This window comes from Manis pentadactyla, chromosome 17 (genome assembly GCF_030020395.1).
Source record: "Manis pentadactyla isolate mManPen7 chromosome 17, mManPen7.hap1, whole genome shotgun sequence".
In the NCBI taxonomy this organism is placed as follows: Eukaryota; Metazoa; Chordata; class Mammalia; order Pholidota; family Manidae; genus Manis; species Manis pentadactyla.
In genome coordinates, this window is record NC_080035.1 from 34836204 (window position 1) to 34863063 (window position 26860).

Sequence of the window (26860 nt, forward strand, 5' to 3'; positions counted from 1 at the left end):
AATCTCTGTTCTCTAATTTATCTATTTTGATATCTTTGACCCTCACACATTTTAAATGTTAAGTTAACCTTGCCCCCAAATGCATTTTTCAGATATGTTTCTTAAAAGTTAATTTCAGTTATGACTGAATAAGAAAATGATACATTCATGCCAAGTACAGTAGTAGTTTTGCTACTTGATAGGCAGTCTAACCATTTGAAAAGTCTCACATAATCTTTTCTTTTCTTTTTTTAATATCTTTTGACCTAATAGATTAGTCAGTAGATTAGAACGACACCTTGAGTTAAAAAGAAATCTAGGAACAAGAGGAATGCCCCTTTTGGAGGAACTTAATACAGCAGAGACGAAGAGTCAGAATCGATCTGGAAGATTGCTTTATGTCTATTTCAGAAGTTCTCTAGTGAAATAAATCCCTGTCCATATTTCTTATGAAAAATAAGGAAACTGGAAACAGTAGCTCTTTTCAGTTATGACGTTGGGTTTGCTGAGTAGTTGGAGTCTATCATCACAGGGGCCTGTAAGTTCCAGAGAGGGCAACCTTCATAACCTGTTGCCTATGGCAAATATTCTCCAGCAGGACCCTTTTTAAAAAAGAGAAAATGAGAAAATTCAGCCATTTTTCATGAAAGGTCCCTTTTATTTTTCCCTTTGCATCGATGACTGACATGTAGAACAGAAGGGTACTTGATCCAGTCAAATGACTCCTATTGATTTTTTACTTCTCAAAATTCAAGGGAGAAATTAAAAGTATTGCTCATCTATCTGATTACATATGGTCACAAGACTATAATATGGTTTATAATATGGTTTAAGATAGAGCAGATTTTAGAACTAAATAGATAGAAAAGCACTTTAGGATTCACTGGAAACAGGAAGAAACACTCTGGCCCAGACAGGAAATGGAGATGGAAAAATAAAGGGAGAGAATATAGAAAACCATGGGCAAGGATTTTAGCTTCCCTTCATTCTGGCAACTTGGAAGACGTGGGTCTTGGGTGAAAAGTAGCCTATGCAGGAAAACAGCTACCATGCAACCTACGCCTTCCTAAAGGACAGGAAATGAAGCTTTCGCAGGAGTTGACTGGCAGGGAAGGAGAAAAGGCTTGCCAAGAGAAGAGAGTTGACACAAAGGGCGCTTATAGAATATCCTTGGACACTTTTAAGACTTAGCGTATGCAGTTTGGTCTTGGGAAACCGGCAGACTGAACACAGAAGTAAATATGTCTTTAGGTCATGTGTTTGTCCGAGAAAACAAATGATATGTCTTTGAGAATGTGAATACATTTTTTGCAGACTAAGATTTCTCAGAAAAATTCTTGGGACTCAGAAAAATTCTTCCTTCGTGTAGCTTATGTTCTTTTGGGAAAAGACAGGCAATTAACCAAAATAAATAAATAATTACTATGTCAGTTGGTGATATATGTGATGGAGAAAAGCAAAGCACCAGAAAAGCTCTCGCTGGTAAGGTCATGCTTGAGCTCAAACTTGAAAGAGGTGAGGGAGCAAAGCATAGGGATAAATGGGAGAAAAATGTTCTAGGCAAACAAAAGAACAAGCACAAAGGCACTGAGGTAGGGGAATGCTTGACACATTCAAACAGAAGTTCAGGATAGAATAGATGAAAGAACATGTAGAAGCGCTGAGATCACAAAGGCAGCATGGAGTCATTTTATAAAGGATCTTGTAGGTCACATATAGCAGTTATCCATTTCTACATTAAAAAATGACCCTCCAACCCAGTGACTGAAAGCAAGAGTCATCATTTATTTCTTTACAAATGTGAATTTAGGCAGGGATTTGTGGAAGGGTCAATCTTTGCTCCACATGGTACCAAATGGGGCTGGAGCACCACTTAATGGATAGCTTAGCCATGTGCGTGGAGGTAATCTGGGAGCTCAGCCAGCATGATGGGCCATGTGCCCCGTTTCTTCTCTCCATGACCTCTCTATCCATGTCCTGGGCTCCCTCGCAGAATGATGGCTGGGTTCCAAGTATGGGTCTCCCAAGAGGGCTATTTATTGATGGGGGAATGACAGGGCTCTATGAAAGCATACGGGACAGGAGATGTTATGTGGCCATCTTTGAAAGACACAATCTGTTATATCTCAATAACAGCTTTGGAATTTACTCTGAGTGAAATGAGTGGCCGTTGCAGTGTTTTAAGCAGAGGAGAGACATAAAGAGAGCACCAAGTGATTAAGCCACATGTCCAGTAAGGGGCAAAACCAAGAATTGAATCCAAACTATCTACTCTCAGAGCCCATGTTCTTAATTCTTTACTACCTATGAACCACAGAAATCACAAGAGAAATCCCCCATGTAAATTGATCATGAGGTGGGATGAGGGGGATGTGACCCAGCAATATGGCAGCATAAATGTTTTCAAAGCCATTTTTGCCATTCTGGAAGGTGGTACAGAGACACAATTCTTAAAGAAGGGGACACTTCTCCTGCCATTGCAGGGAGGAACTTTATCCATTATAGCATCAGCATGAATACCTAGACTGTCTCTGGATTGTCTTCCAAGTCATGGATAAATTTTCCGGTTCAAAGGAATCTGATTTAAAGGAGCCCTTGCCTCAGTGCAGTGCCACACCCAATTGAAGTAGGTGGTTTTACGTGTCTGTGGCATCAGTGCTGGGAACAGGTGTGATGTCCCTAAGCAGATCCCGATATGCCTTCAAAATAGGCCACCCTCGAAGGATGCTTTCTTTTACTTCCATCTGTTTTTTAACTTGGCATGGGATGGGAACTTTGGATTTGCTTCTGGAGTATCCTTTGTTTTTAAAAAGCTAATATTCATGTCCTCATTTTCCTTGGCAAAAAATAAAACAACAATAATAGTAACAACATTTGGCACTACCAATGAGAACCCCAAGAAAGATTAAAAGTGGCAATTAATTACGCTTCTCCAGTGGATGGCTGCCATCCAGGGACACTCACAAAATTCACTTAAAAGACCCATCTATAAATAATCTCACACTTTCCAGTTTTCATATATTTATCACAATTTTACCATACTTCAATAAAAATTAGATAACAGATGATCTTATTCGGACCTGTATTCAAGATGACCTGTTAAACTTGTGCCAAGCACAAGCCTTTCTCTGCAGGGACCAAATGTATGTCACTTGCATGGTGCTTCCTGCCTCACCTGCCAAATGCTTATGAGTTTCTTAGGTTTTGTGCTAGCATAGTCACACAATGTCTTCTTTAAAAAGGAAAAACAAAGGAGCTGGAACAAAACAAACAGTTGATATTGATCTAAACTCCCTACAAAGGAAAGTAATTAAAGGACAGATCATTATGTCTCTGATGCCATTTCTAATCACCCCCACAATAAATTCTCTACTGTGATTTTCCTGCAACATTCAGAGATGTGGGTTCTATTGTGTTCCAGGTTTCATGCAGTCTAGTTCAATTGAATTACCTCATGAATGCGATCAAGGCAGGTTTGTTTCTTGTTTTAGTAAGTACTGTCTTAGTCATCAGCTGCATTTTTTTTTTCTTTTAAAGATCCTGGACAAATAACTTCAATAATGGGAAAGAAGTCACAGAAATGTAGCTGTGTCAACAAGAAATGAGTTTCCATTGACTGTTCATCTAATTATGGCTTGTATTTACTACACTGAATTCAAATGAGAGGGAACAAAGTCATCTAATTTAAGCTCTATCTTTAGTAACTTTCCTACAATCAGTGTAGTAGAATAAAATGGAATAGTTTTAAGTTCTAGAAAGCAAATGAATTTTCAGTATGACTAGACTTCAGAGCATATTCCTCATTTAAGAAAAATAGAATTAAAATATGTATAGATTGCTATTGTCATTGCATTGATTTTCTATTTATTGCATTCTCCTGTAAATATTGAGCAACTCATAATTTTGGAATGATAGTGGTAGATATTGTAAAATGGCATTTTGTATTTAGCATGGTTTCACCTCTCATTCCTTTATGTGAAAGTCTTTTCTTTCTATTTTTCTCATTAAATTATTTCATTTCTAAGTCTAAGCATGGGCATGTTCTGCCACTCATTATTTTTTTATATGTTTTGCCTCCCTAATTAGATTATAATCCCCTTGCAGAAAGGGAGATACATCTTTCCCTCTCTGTATCTTTACCATTTGGTTCAGTCCCCTAGATATGAGATAAATAAGAAATATTTATTGATTATAATTTAGAATTTGCTCAATGAAAGTCATAAAAAATCAGAGTGAGAAAATATTAATGTAATACAAGCAAAATAGTTTTAGAACAAGGAGATCAGTATTTATGAAGCAAGCATTATATACCAGGTACTAGGTGTACATTATGCAATATAACTCTTGAGGTAGTTATTTATTATTAGTTCCACTTTTCAGTGTGGAAAGAGAGACTCAGGGAGGGTGAGGTTCAGGACCTTAATCAGAGCCAATCAGTTGAAGAGCTGCAGAGCCAGGTCTTAGGCCTGGCTGACTCCAAAGCATGACCTCCTTTCCACTGACCCATGATGCCTTTCATGAAAACATTAAAACACAGACCTCTATACAGAATTAGATCTTACATTTGGTCTGCAAGAACTGAATGATGTTTTCTGCTGGCAAAGGTGGTGGTTTCTACTCTTCGTCCATGGAAGATTAGAGGTGAGAGCAACATGTCACCATACTATGCAAAAGTAGACTCTCAAAGTATGGTTTTAAAAACTGAGAGAGTAAAAACTTCTGATCCCAAATCAGAGAATTTCTATGGGGAGTTGACTCAATGAAGAAAGGAAATTCCCAGCAGAGAGAATGTGAAAGTAAGAGGAGGCAATGATGTTGGTATAGGAAGGAACTGATATGACATTACATTTGGAACAAAAAAGGAAGGGCGAGGAGAAGGGATATATGTGAATATGCATAGAATATTTCTGGAAGTATCTGTAAGTAATATTGGGTGCCGCCATAGAGGAGCACCAACTGCTGGGCAACTGAGGGGGAAGGGACTTTTTACTATATACTATCGTGTATGTTTTGGATTTTATAGAATGAGAGTTTGTGAAAAAGAAATTAATGAAAAATAAGTAAAAGACTGACATAGTTTCATAAATATCTTTTGAACTTAGAACTGAAAGGATGTCTAATAATAGTAATAACAATAATAAGGTTTTGTATATATCTGAGATACCTAATTTATAAAGTGTGTTTTCATACATTATATAATTTTACCATAATTCTATAAAGATTTCCCTTATAGGATGGAGTCATTTTTAGCTATGAAACTCCGACTCAACAACCTGATCGAGTTCACAAACAAAAGAGGCACCTAATGTTTCTGGCTCTGGAGTTCAGTGCTTCCATCATACAAAAGATAGAAGGAGAGACAGACGGTCCAAAAAAATATGGAAGAGTGCCTCCAACCTGTTACAATAGGGCAGGTAGAGTCAAGCCCAGATTAAGACCAAGCTAGCAAAAATTCTACAGACTACAAAATCAAATGTGTTCAGAGCAAGAACAAGAATTTCATAAGCCCACTGCTTGTGAAAGAGGACAGAGAGATGGACTTGCCCACATTCTAAAAAGCTTTTATCACCTTTGTCCACCTGCTCGGCAGAAAGAGGGAACACACTTGAGAAGAGGCAACTGAAGCCTGAGATTGGTGAAGGGGTAAAAAGAGTGTCCGTAATTACTCTAAATGAGCTTGAATCTCATTATCCATACAGATTACATCCAGGATACAAAAAAAGCTTGTGTTGGTGATCTGTGGTGGACAACAGAGGTGCTGAAAGGCTGTCTACATGTACAACCCAGTCTTGGAAGGGGTGAAGGAAATAGATCTTGCACACCACACGGCATAAGCTGAGCTATTGATTCTAGACATAATTCTAGACAGGATTAACAAACAATAGCTTGGAAATTCTTTAAAATACCCTAGCCACAGAGTAGAATCAATTGGATTATGTGTTAGTTTGGTAGGGCTGCCATAAGAAAGTACCAAAGACTGGGTGACTTGAGCAACAGAAATTTATTTTCTCACAATTCTGGAGGTGAGAAACCTGAGATCCAGGTGTGGGCAGGGTTGGTTTCTGTGAGACCTCTCTCCTCAGTTTACCAATAGCCCATCTCTTCCTGTGTCTTCCTGTGGTCCTCCCTCTTCACCTGTCTTGTGTTTAGATTTCTTCTTCTAAAGATACCAGTCAGATTGGATTAGGGCCAAGCTTAATGACCTCATTTAATTTAATTACCTCTTTAAAGATCCTATCTCCAAATATAATCACTTCTAAGGCATTGGGGTGTTAGGACTTCAACAAATAAATTCCGAAGGGATGTAATTCAGCCCATAACTGATTAAGTAAGATTTCTTTTCATTTTTTAATGACAATACAGCCAAAAAGAGAACTAAATACCACTGGTTCTTAGCCAAGATGTAGGAAGATGTAGGAGTGGTGTGTTAGAATTAACTGGAACATTTTCCCAAACTATATTCTCTGTCCTCATCACCCCATGAAGATTCCAATTTTTTCTCCCTACCATTATACATTTTAAAACGCTAACATTTATTGGACACTTGCTCTCTCTCAGTGACTGTTAAGTGCTTTTTGTGGATTATTTTTTCTAACCCTCATGAAAACTCTTTGAGAAAACTCTATGAGATATTAATAGTATCCTCATTTTGCAGGTAAGAAATCTGAGTCACAGAGAGCTTAAGTAACTTGCAAAATGTCTCAAAGCTAATAAATTGAAGAGCCAGGATTCAAAAACCAGTGTATCTGGCTCCAAATCCCACGCTCATAACCACTGCTCATTCTCTCTCATCACAGTGGAGCTAAATTTCAGCAAAGCATTTCTCATAATACTTCATAATAGTTCTAATGATATAATGGAAACTGAATTATAAAACAGTTAAGTGGGTCTATAACTTTCGAGCGACTCTTTCTAAAGCACATTAGCTAGTGGATTGATTATGATATGGAAACATAGTCTCCACTTTCATGCTGCAGGCCTCTTTTCCTTGATCCTGTTCTAGTCCATATTTGAATCAATAACTTACATAAGATACTCAGCAAACAAGACTGTCAAATTAACAAATGAGATTGAACTGGAAAGGATGGAAAATATTTGTGTTTTAGAATTAGGATTTGTATTTCAGCTGTATGTGTGAAACCACTGTGAAGTGATACACAAAGGTAATAATGTCTTTAAGGGCTGAAGGAAGGTCTGTGAACAGTCCAGGACTAGGAAGAGGGCACCCAGGACAAAAAAGGAGAAAATCCTGGCAGGGCCTCTAGTAACTGGAGTTATTCAGTGACGGACAGCTACATTTTTAAGGTAGTAAGTTTCCTGCAAGTTGGATAGAGTTGTAGAAGGGATCTGTATTGAGGATAAGGGGTTGTTGTGATCTATTAATTCTATTATCTATGATTTTATCACTGAGACATGGAAATGAAATATAGATGGATTATTTCAAAGCATATTTCCAAGTCTAGAGGCTTTGCCTTAAAGTCTACCGTATAATTGTATACAAAATATTTTTGTAGACTTTATATCCAATGTTTACATCATCTCCTTTAATTATGCACTGGTAAAGTCATTCCAATCTAGTCCCACTTCTGCCACTCTGTTGAATTGTTTTTAATAAATGACCTCCTATTTCCCACATAAAAATCAATGCTTTTTCATCCTTACTTCAGTGGACTCAAACTCTTCCCACTCCGGCCTTCCATTGGCACACAGTTCCAATCACATTCCTCTCTCTGGCCATTCGTTCTTGAGCTCCTACTGCTGTTGCAAACTTAAAAAGTTGGAGCTCTTTGCATCTTAACAATTGGGTCTCCTTAGGTTTTATCCTTGGCCCTGTTTACTTTCCCATCTCCAATTTCTCCGTGGACAATCGCATCTAAACCCACGGCCTCAACCAACAACTAGTTACTGATGTCTCCCAAATATCTCCAGCTGAGTCAGTGTTCCTGAACTTCCAACCAGTTTTTCCTACTGTATGCTGAACATCTCCACTTGGACCTCCCAGAGGATTTTCAGATCTTATGTGTCTAAAATGGAATGAGTCATCTGGCTTTCTAATTTCCTTCTGCCCTTCTCTCAGTGTTTCCAGTGCTATTGTATTACATCATTTCCCAACTTCCAAGCCATTAACCTGCAGACTGTTTTGGAGATTTCCCTATTTCACACTCAGTCAGTTACTGACGCTGTTGCTTCCTAATCATCTCTTGAACTTGTTCCCTTTTGCCGTCCCCTGTGTTATTGTTGTAACTCTGATACTGACCATCTTTTGCTGGACAACTGTAATAACTCCCTGCTGCATTCCCAGATTTCATCTGTCTAACTTCCACATCACGGCCTAAGAGGACTTTCCTAAGACACAAACCTTGTGGTGCCACTGCCCTGTCACGCTTGCAAGCCACTGCCTTCGGGATTAATAAACAAGTATTATACCTCAGCATGGAGCACATTCTGGCACATTTCTACCTTTAGAGTTTATCAACCCCTCCTCCTTTCTAGACGCCCCATGTGCAAGTCACACATGCTCTCAGTAGTTCCCAATCACATCACCCTACCATGCTTCTGTGAACATTATCCCCTCTGTCTTGACCATGTTTCTCATTCTCTCTTCTACTGAGCTCAGGGATCACTTCTTTTCTGACATCTTTCATGCTCCTATGGTACCCCATGCAAAGTTCTATATTTGTACTTATTCTGTACTTTAACAGCTCATATATGCATCTATCTCCTTCCGAGATATAAGCTCCTTAAGTAGGTACCATGTACCAAGCCTCTTTATGTCCCAGCAGCTAATACAGTGCCTGACTTGTAGCAGGTTGCAAACATCAGAGCATGTTTGGATGAACACAGCATGTTTCTGCCTGGAAAAGAAAAGTAGCCAAAATAAAATAATCATGAGGAGAAACTTTAAAAAAGTGATGGATTCCCATTGCAGAGGATTTGAGCATTAAGGCAGTTCATGCACCTCTGACAGGCACGCCTAGATCACCTGAGATAAGTGACCTCCGACAGTTCTAGCACTGAAACGACCACTGCTACTGCCAGGACTGCAGGACAAAAGAAACCAGTGAGGCTTGCGGGGGCTTCCTGGCCTTTTACGGTCACCTGTATATTTAAAGACATTGACTGGCCTCCTAGATAGCCCAAATTCCACCCTCATAGGCTTTACCAAGAGATAATGAAGAGGATAAACAAGGACAAGTTTATAAAATGTGGTGGGCAGGGGGCTCCGGGGAGGCCACATGAGCCAAGTGGCGGCAGAAGCTCAGCTCTCTGGAGAAGCAAGGGAACCCCGCGCCCTACGGCTCTCAGCTGCAAGGGGAGCTCAAGAAATAGCCGATGGCACCGAGTCACAGATCTGACAAGGTGCCGAGGGAGACACTGTGCATGTCAACTCCAAGCACAAGAATCAGAAACAAAAGGTGGCCTGTCTCACCTGAAAGTGGGTAATTTGTCACCTTAAGGAAAATTGTCAAGCAGGTCGGCCAAGGCAGGCTGAATGCCTGTGAGAGACAGTAGTAAGTTTATGCTGCAGTGATCAGCTGTGTGTCCGGCCACTGTCAGCTTACTTTCTGTGGACAAACAGTATCCTAACTCAGGGCCTGTGGACAAATCCAACCCATGGCCTGTTTCTGAACAGCCTATGAGCTGAAATGATTTTTACATTTTTGAAATATTGAAAAATATTGAAAAAAAAAAACAAGTGTATGCAACATAGACCACATGGCTGCAAAACCTAAAAGATTCATTATCTGGTCCTTTACAGAAAAACTTTCCTGACCCCTGAGCAGGGGGCCCTCTGCACAGCTAAGCATTGCATTCTACTCACTTCTAGAATAGTTTACAGAACTGCTTGCCTTGGGATGAAGTTTTTGAAAATTACACTCTTATTACATTATTCTGACCAACTTGGATTTCTCCATGTTAGAGGTTAAAAAGTAGACGATATTATCCTGCTTCTGTGGATGATTTCCATTTGTTAAGAGTCTTTGTGTTCTTGTGGGGGAAAAGCATAGGACAAGAAGTTAGGAGATCTGGTTTCCAGTGACAACATCAGGCCTGGTTGCATATTGCAGGCAGCTCACTTAACAACATCACCGCATTCTAATTTCCTAGTCTGCAAATGGGCATAATGCCTGCTCTAATCTCCTCATGTGGTGTGAGCATACAGTGAGATTAGTAGATGTGCCATGCTTTGCAAAGTTGAAAGGGTGATACAAATAGGGGTATTATTATAGATGATGACATCGCCAACCTTTAATTATGGCTACTTTGGGGAAAGATGAAAAACAGATAAATTAAGTCTTTAGTTATTAGTGGAACTTCCTACTCATTTATTCTTTTATCTCTTTGATCATTAAATCTTTAATAAAACTAACAAGTGTCAGGGCTGATTGAGTTTAAAGTTCTTACCCCTTAATTCAGTAAGATTGTGTATTTGTCAGTTGTGTATGATGTGCTCAGACCTTTGGGAGTAGTGAAAATGAGCAATGAATGGCCAAAGGTCTCCTGAGAATTAGAGAAGGAAGCGTGAGAGAAGGCTCTGAGAAGGACATGAATTTGGAGCGGGCACTATTCAACCCAGTTTTGATGTTATTTCATGACTCCATTATTATTGTTGTTTTTCTCCTTTATCTTCCCTCCCATTTTTCTCCCATCCCTATTGGCAGCAACTTCTAATCATATTTAACTTAAGTCCATCCATTCCACATTCCTTCTTTATTTAGATAACATGCACCCCTGAAACAGAGTGTTGTTAAATTTATGTAAATGGTGATTTAAATGGAAATAAATGGAGTTGTGCTATAAACCTCATTCTGTTTCAAACTTACATCACTCAGTATTTTATTTTTGTGATCTTCCATGTTGCTATGTGTCCACCTAGTTAATTTCTTCTCACTGCTACTTATTCCATCAGCAGCAAATCCCACAAAATGTGTGCATGCCTACCTTAAGTGATAGACACACGTAGACTACTTCCAACTCTGCAATCAGTAACTACCAGATACTGTCCCATCTCACCTCACCCCTACCCCCCACTCCCCCAGCACTCTCCCTCTCCTCCAGAGATTCTCATTCAGGAGCTACATTGGGACCAAAAAATATCTGCATTTTATTTTTAAAAATGCCTCAGGCAGTTCTAATATAGGTTCTCTCACAGCACTTTCAGAAACAGTTTTGTAGATTTTTCAAGCTTTAATGTGCCTATGATCCACATAGAGTCTTGTCAAAATGCAGATTCTGATTCTCTGTAGGGCTAGAATGGGACTTGATTTCCAGCATTTCTAACATGTTCCCAGGTGATGTGGACCCAGCTGGTCCATAGACAATCCTTGAAGTGAGAAGCTTTTAAAATCTGGTGCCTCAGGAGCATCACTGATCAGTGATTCAGAATCTCTGGCATCAGTATTTTTCTAAAGCCCCCAGAGGATTCCAGCACAAGCTGGGCGCTAGGCTGCAATGCCAGTAGCCACTTACAAGTGGCAATAGTGGTTTCTAACTCACAGCCTTTCTCCAGATTAACAGATTAAACTGATATTTCAAAAGAACAGATGACTGACTTCAAAGGAGTGAAATTTAAAGAAAAATAAAGCCTTGGTATAAACCATATTTTTTAATTTAATAAAATCATTATTTTACAATTATTTTAGTGCCTCAAAGAACACTGGGATTACTCTCAAATATATTATTTCCAGCTAATTAAAAACTGACAGTTGTGGATAGACGTTCTTATGCATTTGTCATAAGATAGTGAGAGGTTATTATGATATTTTTCTTCTTTGTGTCTGAATTTCCTCTGATTTCTGAGTCTCCTTCTGTCCTGGCTAAGCTGTGGGGTAGTGGTGGTCAGACAAGGCTAGACAGCCCTCCATATACTCCTGTGGGTTAACACTGATTTGCACATAAAAGATATCAGGGCAGTCGCATCCTCAGCAGCCTTCTCCCAGCTCCTCCCAACTTGCCCCAGGTGAACTCATCTCTGGTCGGGGGCTGCTGCCTTGAGCAGCAAGTACTTGATTGCTCTGCCCAAACCTGGAATCCGAGTCCCAAATCTGCTTCTTCTTCCTTCCTCTTTGTGACCTTTCCTTTTCATCAGATGACTGAATAACAAGAAAACTATTCAGGTAATTCAATTCTCGTTTCTGTAAGTCCCCCCTTGCTTCTGTATAGCTTCAAAGGGGCTTCATCCAGGACTTTTGCTTACAGGAGCTAACCTTCTCTCCTCCAGTTTCTGATTATTCCAGAGGATGATATGTGTGGAAAGCACATTGTAAATTGTATTATACTAGGTCCTCTTATTGTTGAAAGTACTGGTAATTCAAGAGAAGTCTTCTTCTGAGGTAATCTGGAGCAACATTGGGCCAGATAATCAAAACATATGCCTAAAACAAGGAATTGTTTTAAAGTGATGTAAACTATCAGACTGTTGTATTTTAACCTAAATCATCAGAGACAGAGCTGACATTCAGCCAGCATGTGCTTGCATGGCTATATAACTAACCATTTTCATATCCTTTCTGATGGGACAGGCATTTGTTCTGATTGGTCAATTTCAAAACCATACTGGTTATTAAAATATTTGGATATAATCCCTCTATACTCACTGATCTTTTGACATAGGATTAAAGTCATTTCTTTGAGTACAAGTCTTGTGATAGGAATTCTCATTCTTTCTTCCCACAAACCACACCCATAACATATTCTGAATTCCAGTTTCAGTCACTTTCGAGTACAGTGAGAATTAAAAACCACTTAAAATGCAGTGTAGACTTCTACAGTTTTAAGATCCTCCCCATCCCAATCATTTAGAGTATCTCACCCAGACCTCATTTAACAGTAATTCTTAAATCTCACCATACTGAGTCTTGGCAAAACGATCTATCTAGTTTTCACAGACTCAACAACTTTCTTTTCCTATTCATATCTACATTCCATGGGTTACATAATATCTCATTAAGTTATGCAATTACAAGAGCAAGTGTAACTGTCGTAAAATGGGAACAAACACAACTGATTCTGGTCAACATGAAATTCAACTGTTGGGAGTGGAAGTTTGCAGGCATACTAGAATTTAGTGCACTAGTTCCAAGGATTCAATCTACCAGGGCATTGATAATAAATAGAAATACATGGAAATGCTGGTATCCCATCATTTTTTGACCTACAAAACCCAAAAGCAATTTGATATGGTTTAACCAGTATATTTTACAGAGTGAGAAAAAGCTACGAGTTTAGCGTAGGTCAGTTAAGCCACCTTCTGCAATAATATTAAAAGAGCAAAAAGAAAGAATAAAAGAACAGAGCTTCCTTCTAACACTGTGCTTCTCCTTTGAGACTTTTGAACTACACTGAACTTATTAATGGTGCTTATCCTTCTGCCAACCATTTCACAAACATTTTCCTCTGACCCCAGAAGTTGTTTTTTTTTTTTTGACTATCATTAAATAAGTTTGGGAAATACCACATATCATACTCATCTAGAAGATTCATAATGCTCATTAGCAAATTAAAGGTTCTGAGAAATCCCCTAGCAAAGGCTTTTAATTGTGTTTACTTTAGGGTTTCATAAATTTATTTGACAAAAGCAGGCCGTTTTGTGTAACAGCTAATCCCGAAGAGCTAATATTTAATGAAACAAACATACGCTAGTAAATGCTACCCAACTGGCAGTAAGGAAAGTATTATTCAGATTTTACCACAGATTAAACAAATACCATCTTAATATCTGTTTGAAACAGCACAATTTGTGCAGGTGTCACAAAGCACTATACAAATTTTATTTAGTGGTAATGTTCTCCCCTGTACAAACAGAGAAACAAAGGTATAAAGAAGCATTAGGTTGCTTGCCAGAATACACACAAGACTGAGACAACCTGGAACCAAAGCCCACATGTCCGAACAATGATTTCGAAGTTGTGTTTACAAACAGAACCAAGTTGAGAATTGTAGCTACTCACTGTTTCTAACTGGATTGCCTGTTTAAGTAAAGTTCCGCATTGGTGGTTGTATTTTCACTTAGTGAATTTTATTTGAACACACCCGTAAAATTCAACTATAATTTTTTTTCCCATGTATTTACCTCTTTAGGGATAGCCAACAATCCCTTTTGTTGTGTGGTTAAGAAGATGAAAGGGACACTACCTCTTACTTAGACATCTTATTGAGGAGTAAATAATATTTCATCATAGTATTTTAACACTAAATCAATTAAAATAAGAACTAAGGTAAAATGTACACTCCTTGACCCACAAGTAGAAGACAAGAGCTCAGAGCTCATGAGACAGAGTGGCATTGACCTATTTATTTGATCACTGGTGATGTCCAGTGAGCTGGGGCTCTGTTAAATCTCCAACAGCCACGGGGATTCAAGGATCTACCAACTTAGCTCAGAAGTTCTTTGAAAAAACAAGACCTGAATATGTGGCTCTCTGTTGGCGAGATTCCGACCTTAAGAGAATGAATCTCAGTCATTAGTAGGGTTAAATAGATTTATGTGTTCTGAAGCTTGTCAGAATAATAGATGTTTCCCAGTACTTTGGAACTGCATGCTACGTGACAGGAGAATAACTTGTAGAGCTTTAGAGTGAACCTGCCCAGCCCCTCTGCCAGGCGTGGGAGGTGAGGAAGGTGACGTGTGACTTAAGAATCAGATTTATAGACATCCTATGCTCTGTATACCTTATCTTGGAATACTCTCCCACACCACAGGGCCTCACTGCCTCTGTCACAAACGATGTCTGTTATTTCAGAACCCTGCAGTGCTTTACCTCAAGGCCGAGTGAGGATTGTCAAATAGAGATGAAGAGCCTTTTGGCAAAAAAAGTGCTCTTAAAATGTTTACCTTCTCATACCTAATGGTTTTAGATCATATCTTATTAGACTAGGAGACCATTATATAAAGAACAATTAAGATCTCCTTGACATTTTCTAGGAGTTCCAATTCAGCTTTGCTAATGGCTACAAATTCATTGCTTTTTTTTTTTTTTAATTTAATGCCACACAGCGTTGGAAATGCAGTTTGTAATAATGTGGACTACCCAGGGTGCACTTGCGGTAATTACACAGAATGTCAACAGCCTCTCAAGCTGGGTCCTGTTTGATTGCTTCTCATGACATTCTTATTTGGTCAACTTGTTGGACTCACACCTCTACCTACAGGCTCCTGCCCCTCCAAGACTCAAAAAATATTCTCCAAACTTTTAGTTTGATCTCATCTATTGAGTTTATATTCCCCAGATGATAGGATGAAATTGGAGCTAGGCCAAAGAATAGGGTAATTATTTCTATGGCCAGTATCCCACCAGTACCATCAGCAACTTTCATTCAAGAAACATCTACTGAGCATCTTTATGTATTCACCTGTTCTAGGTGCCAGGGTGCAACATTGAATCCTCTCCCACTGTCACTCACGTGTTGAAGTAAGAGTTCAGAAATATCCCTCTATCCATAGAAAATTTCTTCACAGAAAAGAAATCCCACAGGAGTTAAAATAAGCCACAGAATTCTATTCCGTATCCTTCTCCTTCAAAATTTTTTTCTTCCCCGGCTATCAGAACTCTAGTTATAAATAGGCTTTATGTGGTCCATGATTTGATAATAGCTAAAATTTGCATAGTGCACACACTGTACTGGCTCTGTTACAACCTCTTACACATAATCCCCACAACACATCTATATAGCATCCATCTATACAGTATTATCTCTATTTTATAGATGAGGAATGGAGGCAGAGAGATGTTTTCTTTTTTTAAGTTTCATGTAGCTCGTGAATGGAGACTCTGAAGTTTGAACCTTGATTATTTGCAGTTAAAGAGCCTGATACTGCTCTGCCATTAAGAGGGAAGTCTGATAATGGATCAGCATGGTAAATTAAACAAGATAGTCCCCAGGAGATGATCAGTGCATGTCATAAAACAAGGCTGGCTGAAAACAGAGAGGGTAAGGACCGCAACAGAACAGAGCCTCTCCCCTTCACCATCCCTGCTTCAGTACTTGTGGCACTAAGCCCTTCGTAAAGAGGGACAGGGGTTAACAAGAACAGCTGTATATGTGATTTGTGTCTTGTTTCAAATATACTAACCCTTAGATTAACTACTTAGTGTACTATATAGTTGATCCCTTAGGAGAGATTCACTCAAACCAATTTTGTTCTATTTATAAAGTCTTGAAATAAAGGAACTTCTTCCAGTATTATTAAAGTAGAAGCCTGAAAAGGTAAGGGACACCCTATCTAACAACTGCTGCAAGGGTTCAGGAAAGTGATATGGGCACCTCTTCCAGAATATGATGGAACCAGGCTCGTTCAGGTATAGGAGTATTCTGTTTTATATCTGCAATTTATTATTTTGGTAATAATTTAAAGCAGGAAGCCAAAGAGGGTACAAATCACATTATGCTCCCAGAAGACTAAGTGCTCACCAGGAGTTTTTCCTGAAACACTCAATATTTTTCGGCCCATTCTAAATCTGAAAAGAAGGGGTGAACAGGCAAAGAGGTTAGCTGGTCAGCTTTACACTAGATCTCAGAAAGTGTCAAATTAGATGCTGGGAAGTGTTAAACTGTTGATCAAAGAGATGCCTTCCTGATACCCAAGAATCAGTTTCATTCTCCAGGCCAGAACTGCTGGGGTTAGATTCTTCTCTTTTCAGTATCGATCATATTTTTACTTGCTTGACTGGTTAAAGGACAGGTTTGGTCTGTCCCTAGATTTTTTCAGGGTTAAGATGTGAAAAAATTGTAGGACGGTTGGGTTGTGTTTATTTGAATGGGCACCTATTTAGTTCTCATTGTCTTTGAATAAAGTTTATTGTATGCAATTTATGCTCCTTTCAAACTATTTGATTATCTTTTTTCCTGACTACAAATCCATTTGAGTCTGACTAAAATAAACTCCAACATTTATTTATAATTCTCTTGGCCATTGAGTTAGATTTCTTTATGTCGTGCTTTAGATATCATCATTGTATAAGTTATTGGTTATAAAACTTTTATACATTTTTATAATTGTGTTGGCTAAAAAACATAATGTTCTATCAATATATTTGAAAGAGTCAGAGATATACAGAAAGAAGATGACATATGTTTGAGAAGTTTATTTTTGGCCATACATTTATGTAAGACAGACTTTTTACTGTGTTTTATTATGCTTGTTACAACTGACTTTACAATCAGATCTATGCTGAACAATGAGGTTTTAGCTTAATGAGATCTCTGAAACCCTTTATAAATTAATATAACGTGGATATACTTACAGTAGTAAAAATAATGAAAATGTGGGATCTTATTACAGATGAAACAGGAAAAAATAAAATACTACCTTGAAGCATTCATTCAGATAAGATGAATTAACTGAGACTGTTAAATTACTGCCTTTTATTCTTGATTAAATGATAGAATATCTAGGACAAATAAACAGATAAAATAATGAGAAGAAAATATGATTTCATGGCATCACTGAGATGTGCTATCATAGCATTCATGATGAAAAAAATGACACAAAGAGCTATATGTTTCTCAAAAGAAACAGATCTAGAATCATATGCCAAAGGTTATATATGTTATATTTGTCAAAATCTGACTGATAAAATTAAAATCTGAGCATTTTACTATGCTAACTATTTCTCAAAAAACTATAGTGTTTAGAAACTTACAAAATGATGGGTAGAAAGAAGGACAATAGTGAGCATTGTAGGAAATTTTCGTTGTATTTTAAAGAGGAATACACAGTCAAAATGACTGTTTTATGCCCCCAGTGTATGAATTTTAGCACATGGACAGATGCATGTAATCATTACTACCACAATCAGGACACCAACAGTTCCAGCACCTCAAAAACTCCTGTGATCCATTTACAGTGATAATTTCTCCATACCCTTAGCCCTTGGCAATCACTGATCCCTCTCTCTTCCTATAGTTTTGTCTTTCAGAGGATGACCTATCAATGGAATCATACACTACATAACCCTTGAGACTTGTTTCTTTGGCTCATCATTGAAGTTGAGCTCATTGAAGTTGTTCTGTGTTTCTATAGCCCATAGCTTTGTGTTGCTATACAGCATTCCATCATCTGGATGTACCACCATTTGTTTATCTATTGAAGCCATTGAAAGACATTTAGTCTGTTCACCATTTGGGGCAATTATGAAGAGAGAAGCTATAAAAATCTGTGTTCAGGTTGTTTGAGACCACAGAATTTGATTTCTTAAAGCTAACTGCTTCTGAGTGGGATTGCTGGGTCATATGTAAGTATGTGTCTAACTTTCAGAAGAAACTGCCAGCTGTTTTCCAAAAGTGGCAGTTCCAGTTCTGCATTTTCTCCAGTCCCAGTTGCTCCGCATCCATACCAGTGCCTGGTATGGTCAGTGCTTTTTAAATCGTACGTATTCTAGTAGATATCTGGTGGTAGCTCACTGTGTTTTACTCTGCAGTTCCCTAATGGTCATGATGCAAAGGGTTTGAGATTTGTCTCCTGGGTCAGAGACAAAGGACAGTGCGTTGCTCAGAGCAGTAGCAGTAGATAGAATATCAGCATTTGTTCTGGTTCTCTAAGCCTTATTTCTAGAGGGCCATATGAAGAACACCAGGTGATACCCGCATATGCATATGTGGAAGACTGAGTGATGGGAGAGGAACCTTGAGCTTAGAGAACCTATATCTTTTACAATGGGCAACAAGCCTGTCAACTTACTGTAAGGGAGATACTATCTCTGCCTTCCAAGGCTGTTTGTGTAGCAAACAGCCTTGAAAAGATTGCTTGTAACAAAGGTAGCCAGTGCCTCTGACCCATTGCTTGGGGATACAGCAGAGAACAAGATTCTTATTCTTGTGGAAATTACAATGTAAAAGAAGAGCTGGGAAGGAGAGGTCCTAGAGGGATTTTGGCCAGTAGTATGTTGTTAAAATAGCCAAGCCTGAAGTGATGAGTATAGAGGTCAGGCCTGGGCCAGTCAAGATGAAGAATAGGTGGGTGTGGCAAGGGGGCATTTAAGAGAAATAGAGGGACAGCAGGATTCATAACATTAGCTAAGGATGACAGAAAAGGACCATTCCCAAGCTTCGTGTTTGTTTTAAATAAAACTTTATTTTTAAGTTTTTAGGCTGTGTTATACATTTAAAACCTGTATTAAATAAGGTCATAAAAGTATGATATTAACTATGTATTTATACAAAAGGTATTTTGCAGGTTCATCCCTGACATTAGACTGTTCAATTTAGTGACTTTGATCAAGCCATTTCATTTTTTTTTTTTTGGCAGTTATATTTCCACACGTAACATTGAGGCAAAATTCTGTGTTTCTAGTCCTTTCGCAGGAAGCTTGTGCCCATGGAGGTAAGGGCTGCAAACTTCTAGCTCTGTCAAAGTTCCCATGATAGTATTATGAAAATCTTTAATGTTAGAAGTATTTGCATCTTGTAAATGTTTCCAACTGAAACTCCTTCCTGGACTCCTTTTGAGTTGTTTAGGGGGAGTGGTCCTGGCGGGAGCAAGCATCCAAGGGTTCTGCTGGAGGAGCATCAGGGACTGTATGAGCCAGAGACATCTGCCGGGACAGGGTTCATGGGAGCCATCAGTACTGAGAATTCGGAATCGCCACGGTGAGTTCATCATTGCTAGGTCGTTTGTCCCTCTTTTTTGCCACATGATAGCCATTATCTCCTTCTCTCCTGTTCTGGGTTCCCATAGAGATATCCTTTGATTCTCCTGCTGCCATCCTATCAATTACATTGCCGAGGCCCATAGAACATGATCCCCGTCCATCCAGTGGCCACTGACCATACCCACACGACAACTGATGTCAGTGTCTGTCCTTTGCTAGTAACATCCTTCAAGTCTGGCTTTATCTTCCGGAGCCCCAGGCAATGTCTCCTGTCATTGCCAGAGCTGCTAGACTGGGTTTGCCACTTTGCACTTTGAACATTTCAAGCAAATTTCAGTAAATTCCTCCCCACTTATTTTGTTTTGTGTTGAGTTTTTTGTCCTTTTTATTGCCACACCATGCCTTTTGGTTAAGGATTCTTTAGGAGCTCAGCGGAGACACGGGGTGATTCTCACAATTTCTTCTCTCTTTCCGACATCAGCCCTATGCCTGTGAGTCATTTTCCATTACTTAGGATGAGTGTTTTCATAGGATTCCTCGTAATCTTCCACACAGTCTGAAAAGGCTCACCTCCGGTGTCCTTCAGACATGTCCAGATTTGCTGAGTCCTAAGTGCACACAGCATCATTAGCTAGATATACATATATATTCTCCTGAGGTTAGTCACATTTCACATTTCTATTAGGCAGTCAATAACACTCTCAAAAGACGTGCTGCCTACATTTTTGAGTAATAGTATTAGCTAATATTTATTTAGCACCTCCTATATGGCAGGCATTGTCCTAAGCCCTTTATAGGCATCATCTCATTTAATATTCTCAGCTTCAAGTGAGAGATGTTTTTGTTGTCCCCAGTTTACAGATGAAGAAACTGAATATCTGAGAGATTTACTATCTACCCAAGATCACACACCAAGAGTGACAGAGCTGTTTCCAACTCCAACTGTTTGCCTCCAAACCCTGCAGCGTGAAGCCCTGCCCTCTCTCATGCTGCTGGAAGGATGCATACTGCAGCTATGAACTGAGTCTGGAAGGGGATCCTCTAGGTCAGATTTTTTTTTAAACATTGATTTTGAAGTGGCTTCCTTGTGTCCAGTAACGTTTGGTCTCGGCTCAGCTTAGTCATTCTCACATTGTTTCTCAACTTGTGTTCTTCTGCAGAACAAAATTTGTTAAAGAAAATATTTCATAAGGAAGTTCATACAGTAACATTATATGTGATCTTTCCAGAGTTTTATATCTAACTTGCTCCCATTTCGGTTGATGATGCTGGAAAGTGTTCTTATAACTGGAATGAAATCGCTCTTTTAAAAATCAGACACAAATCCGGACAAATAGTAAAGCATTGTTTCTCTTTAGCCTGCTAGTAGGAACTTCAGGTCACCCAGGAGCACCTCCCTCTCCAGCTCCATGGGGGAAATCATGCACTGTGGGGTTGAAGAGGACGGCTGCTCCCTTGAACCAGGCGATGGGAAGTTCCACTGCCTACATCTGCAGCTCTGCTGTCTAGCTGTTTGGCAATCCTTGTGTGTTAATCATTCACCTCAAGGACTTCTTAAAGAGTATTTATTCCCAAAATAGAGATGTGGAAGTCAGCCTATACCACTGGGCAATAATTCCACCTCCTGTAACTTCCCCATGGGAGTAAATCTGATCAATGTCACTGTTGTTGAAATCATACAAGTGAATCAACTATAGAGTGCAGTTTCCCCCTGGCGCCCTCCCTCTTGTTTTCATATACTTTGTAACCTGAGGAGAAATTTCCATGAGGAAGCAGAGTCTCTGCTGAAGTTACTGAGTGATGTATGGAAGAGCTCAAACATAGAAGCTGCCTTTAGACTTTGAAAAAAGAATAAAACTCTGTTGTGTCCGTGGTTGACCTGTGCAAGGAGAGCGCTAAATGCTTTCCCTTGCAGAGCAGCTGGCAAGGTTCTTTCCCTCACGTGAGGATCTTACAAGATGCCCACTGTTCTCCATTCTGACATCCCCATGGTGACCACTACCTAAGCAACACTGCCTAGGAGGGATTTTCATCCCTTGGCAATATGCTCATTCATAACCATGTGGGCAGCATTCTTCGCTTGACTTAGGAAAAGATTTCCTACTGTCTTGATGGCTGCCTAACTATAAGCTAAACTGAAATAAAAATGAGAATTGCATTAATCATCTAATAATTCTGCTTAATATTTAGGTTAGATGAAACAAAAACAAGGAGTCTCTTCTTTATTTTTTCTAGAGCATTGCTTCAAAGACATGTAACTTTGTGAATGTAGTTATGCCTGAGTTTAAGCTGGTGAAGTTTTTCCTCTACTTTTTCTTTTTTCAAGATGGTTTACTTTTTTATCTTTCCCATTTCAATTTTATTAATGAAATTAGTATGATCATATGATCATTTCCAAACCATGCCATTTAATAGAATTGAATCAAGAATAAAATTATTTTACCTGGAAGTTTTTCACAATTGACAGATGATGTTTATTTTCTAAGAGAATTACCTGAAATCTAACTTAAGATCTAATTCTGAGGGGAGGGTCTTTTTTTGAGGGGGGGTGCTGGTTGCTTATACTCATAGGATGCATTAAATTCATTTAATCTTCGTCTCTGGAGCCAAACTAATTTCAAACTTAGGAGAAATTCTCATCATAAGCAAAGTCTACTACCATAGAAACAACGTCCATTAGGAACAACTGGATTCCCACGTCCATTACACCAGGGACTTTCCCCTTCTCCTTACATGTAAGATGAAATTGCATAAAAGGGCTGTGGAGAAGGCTAAGGTGGCATCTTGAATCTCTCATTGATCTTAAAAAGGCATCATGTGCTGGGTTCAATCTCTGACACAAGAAAATAGAGGGTAGTTGAATGAATAGGTAAAAGCTAAAACCATCTAGAGAAACAATCATTCATTTATTTAATCTGTTAGATTTTGCCTACAGGCATTTTTATTCTCAGATGAGCGATTGTGTTGTTAAATGGTTGCTGTTATGCCCACTGGGAGCTAGTGATTCTGTGGAAATATTAGAAACAGTACTAGCCAAGTTACTGGGTGCCCCAGTGCGCCTGCCGTACCTGTAATCATTCATCACACCATACAACCACCCTCCAGAGGTGAAGCGAGTTCTACTCTCCTCATTTATAGTGGGAAGTTGGAGTCACAGAGAAGCATTTATGTTTGGAGGGCTTATTAAGTTTGATCAACACGGACCATAGACCAAAATGGAAACACAACATATATTGAGTTCCCAGTATATGCCAGGCATGTTATACTCATTGTTTAATTGAAACCAAAAGAATAACTTAAAAGAAGGATTTTCAACCCTCTTTTAGGCTGGGAGACTAAAGTTATGAGAAATCAAATCATTTCCTGAATATACTCGGTAGAAAATGAAAGTAATATAAATCTAGGATTCCTCAGAATCTGCCTATTCAAGATGAATGAGGGATCCAACTAACAGACTCAGTCTTCTATGTGCAGTTTCACCGGATTTTTATAGAAGCAGATGGAGCTTACAGTTATAAATTTCTCCTCTACTGGAAACCAAGTTGGCTACAGAGATAAAGCTTAGATGGAATTTGTATTGGTTTCCTCCGGCTGCTTAATAGCGTGCCACAAACAGGCAGCTTCAGTAGAAATGTATTGTCTCTCAGTTCTGGAGGCTGGAAGTCCGAATGAAGGCATCAGCTGGATTAGTTCCTTCTGAGGGCTGGGAAGGAAAGAGCTCTCCAGGCCCCTTCTTGGCTTGCAGATGGCCGTCTTCTCCCTGTATCTTCATACTGTCTTTCCTGTGTGTGTGTCTGTTTCTGCGTTCAAATTTTCCATTTTATAAGGACACCAGTCATACTGGGTTAGGGTCTAATGGCCTCATTTTAACTTGGTTACCTCTGTAAAGAGCCTATCTCTAAATAGCGTCACATTCTGAGGAACTAGGAGTTATGATCCCAACGTATCTTCTTTTTGGAGAAGAGACACAATTTAACCCATAACAGAATTTAATCTCAGACTTTACAGAAAATGAGATATGGTAGCTATGGTCGGTCCCAGGACTGTGGATGCTTATGAAGCATTTCACTTGGCATTTGATCCTGATATCCAGGCTTGGTTGAGAACTAACCACTGGCTAAGGAAAGAAAACAAGAACACTGAGAGTACATGACTCTAGACGCTATAACAGGTAATCGTGAATTTCTCTCCTCACTGAGAGGCATGTTGCATCTCCCGTATGGACAGAAAAGGACATCTTGCTTAGGTCTCCTCCTCCCAGGCTTCTGGTCCCGTTGACACGGGGCACATCTCTTCACTTGAGGGTAGGTTTCTACTGTGATCGGAGGGGTGCTGCTGGTCAGCGCTTAAGCAGGAAGATCTGAGCTGGCCTTTCTTCCTCATGTTCTTCATAGGCAGCACCATGACAACTGGTTTCCACACTGCTTTTGCTTATCTTTCAAAGAGTGACAAGCTTTACTCCCACTTTCCTTACAAAGTTTGCCTTCAATTTTGCCCAGGTGGCATTTAAGATAAATAATGTAATTTTGATATTCATCTGGTCTACTAATGTGGGACACAAGGAAGAATCCAGGAGACAGTTTGAGGACAAAGATTTCAGGTACAGTTTTATCTGGAAATATTTCCAGTGGTCAAGGACATGTTCTCTGTAATGATGTTCTAAAAGCACACAGAAAAAAAGGTAAGAAAGATCTCTGAGGCCAAGCTGGTGGTAAATATGACATTGCTATCTCTGCTGATAGCTCATTTGCTGCTTACGATGGGATACACACTACAGTGGTGGTGGCCTGAGTGAGGAACTGACAGAAAATTGGTAAATGCTAAAATCAATGAAGGGTTATTTTTTTGCACACACATATGTGTCCACATGTGCATGTGAGAGAGCATGCAGGAAAGTGAGAGCAAGAAGAGGAACTCTTTACAAGTATTTTTGACACATTCATAGCCTGTTTCTAGAATGCACAAAGGTATAATTTAAAAAATCTCCTGAGAGTCTCTAGGAAAATCCGGCTTTTTTTACTCTAAGACCCAAGGTGCCATAGTTATTAAAGGCAGGGGGTTTCCTGGTACTGGGAACACAATCATAGATTCCCATATCCCCCAATGTCTGACCTTCTCTCATTCATCTAATGCTCACTTTCTTGGACCTGGAGTCCTGTCTGGATACCCATCTCCCCCTGGTGATGGACAGAAAGAATAACTTTATCTTTCATTTTTATTAAGAAACCCACTCCTGACTCTGATTGGTGAGGATGGACCTTTGTATGTCCCACAACCTAGTAACTTAAACATTCACACACAAGATGTACACTAACTGTGCACGTGGGTGTGTTGACACTTCACACACTCAGTGTGCTTTATTTCTTCCATAAGGGTTGTTAGTAGTAGGGATTGTATCCATTAAGTTTGTGGTTTTATGAATCTTGGGACATAAGTCCTGCTAAATGCTTAGGAGGGATAGAAATATGCTGAGATTGGTATGGAAAGAGCTCACAGACCAAGGTCTGAAGCCTCAGTGGACCAGGCATTAGTGTCCGGATCGCCCTCATCACTATCTGCAGCTATCACCAATTACCAGAAGGGCGAGCCTAGTTAACTCCCATACTTCCCAAGACCCAGCCCCAGCCACTCTGTATCCAGGCCTTCCCACTTCTGAAGAGGCTCATTCTCATGTGTAAATTTTCAGAATTGCATGAGACAGTACGAGATGCAGATTTTACTATTTCAGTGTTTTGTTCTAATGCAATGAAAACAAGTATTCATCTTTTTAATACAATGCACATCAACACATATTTGTATTCTTTGAAAAATGATTCCTCACAACTGTACAGGTTTCCCCCCCCCCAATAATAACTCAATTGTCTTATGTTTTCGAATGTTTGAAAACACTAGCTGGAGTATGAACTGATTCAGAAAGAGTTACACTATCCCAATTTTTTAATCTACAGGGTAAAAAAGATTTTGCTTTATTTACCTAATTCTCCAGATTTCAATACTTTTTACTTCAAACTCTCTGTTAAGTCATGAGGGTATGAGAAAACTGTGTGGTATAGAAAAAAGTACAGCAAAAAGAAATAGTGAGATGTAATTGGCAATATGCTAAATCGTAGTTCCTGGGGGGTTTTATGAGTTTCTGTGTCTATAAAATGTTTATCCATATTGTCTTCTCACACACGTTCTGGGGAGATTAGGGACTCTGATTTATTATGCATTAAAGAAACTAGCACATTATGGCGGCAGAAAGAATGCACACTCATTTTCTTGTGTATTTTATCTAGCTAATAGGAAAGAACCTGGTTTTGAAGGAGATGATATTATTTACAAAGAAACCATATATTAGATTTCCCTTAGGGGTATTTTTGATAACACACACCACTCCATCTGGGCACACAGCCCTGAAGATGCATAAAGAGATAGTCAGTCTTGGCATAAGTTGTGATGAGTTGTAAATACTGAACAAAAGCAAAACTTCTAAGTGGTAACTGTCCAACAGTATACAAATGAAGGAAAACCTTCACTAACTTCCCAGAAGGAAAAATGTTAAGGATTTAGGAAAAGAATTAACATACTCTTTCTTAGGTCTTTTGATTGAGAAACTTCTATTGAAGTAGAGTATGGAGAATCCAGAATATTTACACAGCAAAGGCCCAGACTGACTCATATGTGGGGTCAAACAACGCTCTACTTCTTACAGAATGAGAGCCAGGGCATCCTGTCCCTCCAAGGATCAACACAGAGAAGGATCAACACAGGGATTAAAGAAGTTGTAACAACTTGATATTTTTTTAAATTGTGTAATTTAATAAGAGCTGAATTAACTACACATGAAAAGTGAGGATAGATTTTAAAATTTAGGTCTGTGTATACAATGGTCTCAATCCACAGTAAGGGGACATTTGAAAGGATAGCCATAACAGTAATAGTGGTAGGACCTTAAGGTTGCAATGCAGTGCTGGCATGCCCATCTCCCTTCTCCTCTGTACATCATCCTAAACCAGGTTACCATAACATTGATCAGTGAACCATTTCCACAGATCTCTAGTGGCAAGCCTGGCAGTCCTTGCTGTTAGTACTGCCTTAACAGCAGAGAGGAGCAAAGCACCCCTATAGAATGTAAAGCTACAAGAAAGAAATTTGGAGCTAGGCAAAGGCAAAAAGAACAGTGTCCAGGAACTATAGCCCGAAACAAGCCTGGAATTGTTTTTAAAATAGCTAATTAAAAAGAAAAAAACAAAACCTTGAATCTGAACTCTGCTTATGAAACACTCCTAGGAGTAGTCCATTAAGAC